At 38.8% G+C, this 9379-nt stretch overlaps 1 long non-coding RNA gene across 1 annotated transcript in view; it reads left to right on the plus strand.

Annotated features, from left to right (window-relative positions):
• LOC114638535 overlaps positions 1-1836 on the plus strand; it is a 14674-nt gene extending 12838 nt beyond the window's left edge. Inside the window, exons 2-3 of the long non-coding RNA XR_003713896.1 lie at positions 195-293; positions 883-1836. This is a non-coding gene — a long non-coding RNA (uncharacterized LOC114638535). The remainder of the gene's footprint in view (positions 1-194; positions 294-882) is intronic.
• The last annotated feature ends 7543 nt before the right edge of the window (positions 1837-9379 follow it).

Genomic DNA, 9379 nt, shown 5'->3' on the forward strand with positions numbered 1-9379 from the left:
CTCCTCCAGCCCTCTGCACTCCTCTCCTGCCTCCTCCAGCCCTCTGCCCGCCTCTTCTGCCTTCCCCAGCCCTCTACCCTCTTATCATCATTTTACATTCTTGAAACCCAGTTTTAACATAAAGCTGCTCTGCAAAAAGTCACCCGTAACTTTCCAACAGCTCTGGGGAATGCTCTTCTCAATCCTCATGGCAGTCTTTAACCCTGGCCGTCACCATTTTCAAGGGACAAGTCTCCATAAAGAAGCAGCCTGAGCTGTTAGGAATCTGCCTTTGCTCAAGACACCTCTGTCTAGTAAGTTCTTCCTTTACCTCATTTGTCCCAAAAAGCTCTACATAATCATGTGAAAGTCTCCTTCAATCTGGGCAAAATCAACCCTCTGCACCCATTGTTCTCCGGTCATTCAAGGCCCTACTTTATATACATGCCTTTTGAAAGCATTCAGTTATGTACAGGCAGGTTATCACTAGCTATGAAGTTTTGTAAGTGCTTTCATTTTAAATTTCTTTTACTAAAATGTAATTCTGTGCTGTCATATATTTAATGCCCTTTCAACATATAATTCATCTATAAAATACAAACGTATATATCTTTTTATAGATATTCTCATTTTGGAAGATAACCAAAATATTTTTAAGGCTTATTGTTTTTAGCTAACATTTTTTTTTAGCCTACACAACTTCAGTTATATTAGAATTGCCTTAGAGAAAGAGTGCAGCATGGAACACCGCAGTATATCAGAAATACTTTAGAAAGAGACACTGCTATTGATTTTGCTCATAATTGACAGCGCCCTCCCCCTTTTTCTTTGGTTTGGAGCCAGTACTATATATGAGAATTTCCACTTTCATTTATGTCGCTTGTACTCCATGAAAATGTGCAGCCCTGGCAGTTACCCTGGATGGTTTTGCTGTCGTGATTAAAACACAGATGGAGCTCATCCCTTCCCTGGGTGTTTGATTGGCAGACTCTCTGTGATCAGCACTCTTCTCTGTTGAACACATCAGCGCCATCTGCCTTCCGTCTGCCTGGAGAGATTTGCCACAGCAGAGCTTCCTCAGCCTCAAGTGAACCAGTGCAAAGGATGTGCATTCCTTTTGCTGAAGCCATCAAATGATTCACTCACGAAGAGCTAAATAGAATATGTGAAGATTTTCACGACAGTAGGCTTCCAGATTAATGAAATATTCATTTAAATTAGACTTTGACGATGTGTCATTTCTCTTCTCTGATTAAAATATTTAGAGCATAACACAAAATCCAAAAGTCTTGAAAAGCCAAACTCTAAGGAAATTCAGCTGATGGGGCATTTTGTTTTCAGTGAGGTTGTTAAAATGATTTCAAACTAGGGTCTAGTGCTTTGAAGCATAGGTATGGGTGGCAGTCCGCTCATGTGCTTAGGAGTTTCAGAGCTTGAACCCAGTAAATAGTAATATACGTTCAAAGAGCATGCTAATTTCAATGTTTTATCACTTAAATAGATTGTAATAAATTATACTTCCTAATTTGGATGTTAGTATGAAGAATGGGCAGAAACATGTTCTTTTTCCACATCAACATTGTATGAATGCAGAGTGTAGCTTGGGTGCTTTGGAAAAGGATATATTTAAGATATTAGAAGACTTCAAACAGTGGCATTAGGAGGAAGAGGGGGAGATTATTAGTCTGTTTTAAAAATAGCAATGTAAGGAACTGGCTCAAACTTAATTACCTAAGTATGTAAGAAATATACTTGTATTGTGCTTAATAATGTGAATTGTCTATATCATTAAATTACAGGAAACCACTTTGAATTCCTCCTTCCTGTCCAAATAAATAATAAATATAATTAACACAGTCAAAAAGTACTTTGTAGTATTTATGGGAAAAACTAAACAAATATTCTGTTGTCCAGAGAATATTGGAACAAAGAAAAAAGGACTAAGGTTGTGAAATATTAGAAAGAACTATAGATGAAACAGTCCCATTGCCTGAGGTTTCTAAGGGCGTTCATTTGTAAGTGAAGGCCTTTATATTTAGGTGGACATTGGCCAATTTGTTCTGAAGTTAATCCCTTAACAGTTGGAATGAAAACCATGACATCCTTTGAAGGTGAATGAATGGAAAACCAGAAAAAATACTTGTGAATCTATAGTATCTTGTCATCCTTACCAGAATCTCTCAAAGGTGCATGTTGAATATCTACCCCCTTTAGTTTTATCACCATCACCTCTCTCAAAGCTTGGAAGCTTTCAAGGGAAGACTTAGAAGGAGAAAGAGAGGAAAGACTATTTTAACTTTATTTAAAAATTATATTTAGTTCACAGAGCAAACAGTTTTAGGAGCCTACATGTTCCAAAGGAGACAGACATGATATATTTGCTAGAAATCTCCAGGACCACTGCTGTAAACAACACAGAAATTTAGTGTAGGCGAACACTTCTCCAGTTAGGGCTTATCAAAGAATGACACACAGTTCTATTCTGATGATTTACCTCTTTTTCTAAATTCTTTCTGCACTGGTTTTATTTTCTGTTGACATTTACTCTACAGTTCACCCAAACAGGCCTTTCATAGTGATTGTGCATACAGTATGACTCTTCAAGAGATGTTTGCTGGATGTCATTTGGTACAAGGGAGCTTGAAGTATGTAACTGTGCGCCAGAAACTATTCTAATTACTTTATTTTACTCTCAAAAGATCCCTACGAGGAGAGGACCATTGTTATTATTAACTTATTTGGCAAACATTAAACTGCTTAATGACTTATCAAATCCAGTGGGGGGACTGGGGCTTAGGATACTGTACCAATACACTGTACCTACTGCCATTAAAAGATTAGCTCCTAGAATTTCCCTGAATGTGAACACTTCATGCCTCCTCAGCAATCTCATACTGAGAACAGGACAAGGGAGTCAGGATGAGAGTTACATGATAGGAAAATGGAGGGGGATGGGAAATCTGAGTGTCATGTGAGCAGCTCTCTGTGTTCTGGCACATGGGCACATTTGCCTGTACACTGTCATGATTGTCTGCCTATATCCTGCTACCGTAGTCCAGTTTATAACCTCTCCCTCCACCTGTGTCAGCTCTAATGGACTGGCACACATCCTGAGCACAAAGGGACAAAGACCATGCCTCCAAAGAGACGGGTTTATTCTTTCTTTCCAGTTGGAAAGGATTTCTAAGCAACTGGGTTAGGTATTGATTGGGTTGTAGGAAGCCCAGTCTCTGTTCTTTAATGAGAACAATGAAAGGTGCTCGCCCCAGGAGAGCCTGTGTTCCCTGTTGTTTGTTAGCTCCAGGCTCCTTGTTAACTTTCCCTGGTTCTCTGTTTCCTTGACACTGTATAAAAAAGGCTGTAGGTCCTCAAGAGCTCGGAAAGATATTTGTGATAAAGATCTGTCTAGTCTAACCGAACAGACATAAGAAATGTGCACATGGAAAACAATGTGGCAAGACCTGTAAAGGCATGGGGATTGATTGTAGGGGAAGCTACCTGTTGCTATGGTGACTACGCAGTTGTTTAAGTTTTTAACTAGAATTATACATTGGGGAACTTCATTTCATCCTTGTATTTTTTTTTTAAATCTCAGTAAAAGTAGCTTGAACTATTGGGCAAGATAAGGGTGCAGCTTTAAATCCTATCTCAAATCATTATTGACTCACAGCAGGCATATCCAACCTTCTGACATTGAAGCACGTCTTGTTAGCTACATGGTTCATACTCAAGAGCGAACACAAGTTTGGTAACAGCCGAATTTCCAAAAAAGAATAAAATCCCCAAAACTGCTCTTCCATGCTTTAAGTAGGTTCGTAGTTGGAGGTTGAGTCAGATTCTTAGCTGTCTTATGCTCATGGCCTGCAGGCTGTACACATGTGGTAGAAATTCTAGGGGCTCAGGAGAGCTGCCACGTTAGGCAGTGCAATAAAAGTGCTGAATGCAATGGCAGGTCTTGGGATTTACGTATAATGAGCTATTTTTTAATTTTTTTCCATGACTTAGTTATCATTTCTATGCAAAAAAAAAAAAATCTTACGGAGCAAAGGGTTCATTTCACTTGTACTTCCAGGTAGCATTCCATGACTGAGGCAACGCAGGGCAGGAATCCTGAGGAGCACTGCTTTCATGCTTGCTCTCCACGATGTCTTTAGCCTGTTTTCTTACAACTCCCAGGACCACCAGCGCAGGGTGGCTCCGCCCACAATGAGCTGGCCCCTCCCACATCATCATTAATCAAAAAAATACACCACAGGTTTGTTCACAGACCTGCCTTGCGGGGGCAATTTCTCAATGGAGTGAAGAGAAGCCCAGCTTCAGTTCCATTTTTCAAGGATCCTGGATTGTGAACAACAACTGAATTCCAAAATCAGGTTACAAAAACTGTAGCATATTTAACATTTCCATTTCATTATTTCCTAAAGCTTTTTTAACAAGTTCACAAAACACAGTCACTAAATGTATAATGCAATTAGAAGATGGTACTAGAAAATGCCAATGAGGCATTCTCTGGCCAACCACATTGCTCTGTTTTCCGGTGTCCATTTTCCTGATTCTGAGTCAGTCACGTTAAAAGTTTTTCAAGTGAACATAACAGAGATGGTTTTTACAGAGTTACATAATACAGAGAGTGAATATTTAAGAACTCTTAAATCATATCTTTTGAGAGTGGCATCTTTTCATGTTGAAAAGAGGTTGGATGGGTAAGAGTTACAGAATCAAAGGAAAGACAAAAGGAAACCCAAGGAGAAAGCTTTAGCTAGCTACCTTGGAAATAGTCCTCTTGTGCTTGGAAATTTTATCCTGATATCTGAGCGATAAGACTGTAAGAACCACTACAGAAGAGAATAAAATAATATGGGATAATAATAATAATAATAAATAATAATGTGGGATCACATTGTGGACTGAGCAATCCCAACTCCTCGGAAATAGAGTTGCAAAGTTCAAAGGTGAAGTGAAGAGTCCATGAGCAGAACCAGGCTGATTCAGGAAACCACCATTATCTCAGTAAACTATGAACAAGAGAATTACAAAAAATTAAAAACCATTTTATAAAACATAAGTGAGATTAAGTGGTGTCTTATAACACCCCACTTTTAAAGAATCAAACCTTTAAAATAGTGTTGTTGTTGTTGTTTTTCTTAAATCATTTTAGTCTGTAATCATCATGTAGAACTTTGATGTGGGGATAACTAGGTCTGAAAGACTGAACCACTGGGCAGGTCGATTCAGTTCTTCTTGCTTCTGGCCTGGATTCCCAGAAAGCACACTAGAACAGTCAAAGTACAATCAGGGTGAATGATTACAATAAGTAATCTTAGAACAAACTCAGGTAGGTCTGGGAATTGGCTGCATTCTCTTTCAGTTGGGCATTTTCTTCAAAGAGTTAGTTAAAACAAAAAAAAAAATAAATTAAGAGAAAGAAACCAACATATGACCCAGATTCAAGCTCTGAATGCTGGTAGACACAATTTAAGTTTCCTTCAAACCCACACAGTTCAGGCGCATACCTCGCTGTCTTTGTTCAGTGCTGACATTAAACCTAGGGCTTCTCATATGTTAAGCACACTGTCTTCCATTGAACTCCACCTGCAGTCCCTAAAGCTTGACTTTCATATCTTGTTTTCATGAATCCTTTATATAACAGAGACTTGTCTTGAATGCTAATAACATCACATAAAGGAATGAACTGACCACAATAGACCTTCTCCTCTTAGGAGAAAATTACCCAAATTTTTACTGTATGATCCAATTCATGTAGCATTCTTTGTATGTTTATTGAGCATTAATTTGGCAAACTGTTATTGTACTGTACTTACTTTACGCCCATAGAATTTAGTCATAAGGATTTTGTAATGGATGCTGACTTTGTAAATATCCGTCTTTATCTTTGTCACCCTATATAAAAGCGCAAGTTGCTATTTGTAGTCATTACTGACATAGTAACTTTTTTATTTAAGCTTCTCATATTAAATAAAAAATTGCCAGGTTTTTGTCTTTAAATATTTTTCCAACACTTACATTATATTTGATAGGGATTAAAACGCAGAATATAATTCACTGGTACTGTGTATAACTGTGATAGCTGGCATCTGGTTACCTTTCCTGCTGTGCAAATTTTTCCGTTTTGCTGTATCCTTTCAGTTTTGAAAGTTTCTAGGCTTCCTGGTTAAAGTGCTAAATCTCTGTCCTGCCCAGCTCCCCTCCCGCTGTTTCAAAAACAGGTGACAGTGTTTCTGAATTAATCCTATGGCAGTAGAAAGATCTATATATTCTTCATTTTAAAATTAAGAAATGTTGGATTGGGCAGAGACTCAACTGCTGCTGTGCCTGGCCAGTGTTCACAAAGCCCTGGTTCCCGTTCCCAGCTCCAGATTCGCTACGTCACTGTAATCCCTACACTCTGGAAGTAGACCCAGGAGGCACATAAGGCCAAGGCCATCTTCAGCTGTATAGCAAATTCAAGGGCAACCTGAAGATGCGTGATGCTTAGTCTCAAGAAAAATGTTTTTAATTAGGAATTTTAAATTTTCTAGAATGATCACTTTGCTATGTTCTGCTAAGGTGGGAATTTGGTGTGTCTCTGCTAAAGAGCCATGGAGACATGTTTTTGTTTGGAAATCTGGTCATGTTGTTGTGTAGACCTTTTAATAGGTGGAGCCTAGTGGAAAGTGGTTATGTAATTATTGGAGACTCCTAAGAGGGCTGCATGAGATCCAGGTCAGATATATCTTGGTCAGATTGAGCAAGCCTGATCTTCGAATCCTGGCTTCCTTGTCTTGACATGTGGGTGTGGTCTCACTCTGGTGAATGTTTCAGTTATGATGCAGTAGAACCAGAAGGACCACGAAAAGTCAGCAAGTTGTCCCATGTTAGGCTTCAAGCCTCCTGTAGCATATTGCTGTTCTATCCTCACTTGTGTCTGCATCAGGCTTCAAGGAGCCTGAAGACGATGAAGCAGTCATGAAATCCAAACTGACACAGAGGAATAAGACTGGACTGCTGCAGCTTCTGGCAAGGCGCTGTTTATCCTCTCTGGTCATTGATGCTTTAAGGCTCCCCTGCAGTTCCCCACCTGTTAACACTTCTGCTTCTTGTGTAACTTAATAGCAAAAGGAGGCCACTAAAGGGACCCATTGCCAAACTAATGAGTTAAAAGGATAATGGTTTAAAATCAAACATCTTAGTAAAGACTTCAAAGAGGAAATTTTTGATTTCCTCTTTTCTTCTTAGATAAGTCTATCTGTAGATACAAAGGGGTTTAACTTCTGTAATACTGCTTATTATTTTTGCTAAACACTGCTGGTTTTAGATTTAATACTAAAAAAACCCTCAACCTCTAGGTAAGGAATTACTATCTAAATCAAATATGCTCCCAATAATTTGAAAGAATGAATTCAGAAGACAGCCTGAATTACTACTTATAGGATCCTGGCTGGTCACTGCTTGTGTAAGGTCCGCTATCCAACGCCATGTCTTTATGTCAGCAGCAAGCTATGCTGGAAATAGTACTCAATGTGGAGCCCCAGGAAGTTGGTCTGGGGTACTAACTGTGTGAATGTGGACTGTTTGGATTTAAGCAAGACATGGAGCCTCTTTGGGCCTCAGTTTTTAAAATAGTTGAGAGGCAGGGTTGTGTATTTTATGTATATATGAAAATCATACTACTTATAAATAAAGTACATTGACCTCATACTTCCTTTTTTTCTGCTGGGTTAGAAGACTAGAGATTCCCCAGGATATTTCCTCATTAGAAACTTGTAAGTAGCTACTTTAGCCCTCTATATCACAGTGTTGGGATTATGGAATTGGTATGAGGAGAGACCTGAATTTAGAACACATTAATATGACTCAAGCATTCACCATACAGTCATTCTTCCTTCCTTACCTAATATGAACCCATTCTTGTTCTCCGTACTACACTGTGCCCATAAATATATTTGTTTATATATGTATATGCTAAGATCCACATACAAGGGATATTGTATCTTTATTTTTCTTTCTGAGATATTTATCCTCATTTATTATCTTATTTTCTAAGTCCACCCATTTTCCTGGAAATGTTATGGTTTCATTTTTTTCAGAGTTGAATATTATTTCAGAAAGGGGGTATGGATATAGTTGTGGAAACAAGGTGAAAATATCCGAAATTGTTTGAACTTCTCAAAGAACTTGTAAATATATACTTAAAATGCAAGTCTTTAAAACTTGATTTTTTTTTAGGACTTCATGTCAAGTCTCTCTAAAGAAGCCTCCATCATTCTTTTCCTTCTGATGATGGTTTTGGATTGTAGTTGTGAATAGTGGTATATCTTTGCCGTAGAGATTATGAGTTACACTCTAGAGAACCCTGGCTTTAGCACCAGAGCCCTACCTTAGCTACTTCCCAGTCTCTGACTGGACCAAAGTAATTCCTTACCCTCTCTCATGATTCTCATCTGTAAAATGGGTCCATGGTTGGCATCTTGAATAGTAATGAGGATAATGTAGTCATGGCCATCTCACAGATTGTCCTACATAAAATTTAGCACCCAGACTGCTGGTAGGTAAAAATGAAAGCATAGAACTTTCATAGCGATTGTTTGCTTGTCAACTTTTTGTTTTACCGAAATGAATGAAGCTAAGTTGACTCCAAGGAAACAGGACACACTCCTCAACACATGTAACTGTTTGTCTGCATTTGAAGACAAGACACTCCTCCTTCCATGCTTTACTTTAAAGACAAAAATACATACCCATTAAGAGAGTAGAGCACAGGCGAAGTGAGTAAGAGATTGGTAATATAAAAGTGAAGGCCGTGTGAGAGATGGTGGCTAGCCTGAAGTTTGGGAGTCACATTTACAAAGTTCTCCCTAGGTACTCCATCTTCAAGGAGACGGTTAAATGAAAGATTCTGAAACAGCTTTGTTCCTCAGTCAAACGCTTCTTTTGTGGTATCGCGGCTGCTCTGCAGACAGCCTCTGAGGGCAACAGTCAGACCCCTAGATCAAAATAAAGCCATGCTGGTGGTAACTCTGAAGTATGCAGGGTAGGGAAAAAATTCAAGGGCTAGGTCCTGATGCCTGTCAGTTACTAGAGCAACAAGAAAACCAAGCAACTTGCTTCCAAGTGGCTTCCAGAAGTTTCTGGTTCACAGTATCAAAGGGCTGGAAGTGCTGCAGAGGCAAATCTTAGTGTTTTGAGATAGCAAACAGCAAAAGCCATTAATCACTACAAGGTGCTAATCCAAATGCCAAGTTGCACAGCAAGGAAACAGAGTAGATGGCTATGTGCATGTTTTTTATTTAAATAAAGCTCCAAAACTATATGAACAGAAGGTACTAAAACTGGAAAAATATTAATATGAGTATGTCACTTGTGGAGTCCTGTAAGTAGTATTTAAATAAAAGGGCCAAAA

Source organism: Grammomys surdaster, unplaced genomic scaffold (assembly GCF_004785775.1).
Source record: "Grammomys surdaster isolate TR1022 unplaced genomic scaffold, NIH_TR_1.0 125604, whole genome shotgun sequence".
Taxonomy (NCBI): domain Eukaryota; kingdom Metazoa; phylum Chordata; class Mammalia; order Rodentia; family Muridae; genus Grammomys; species Grammomys surdaster.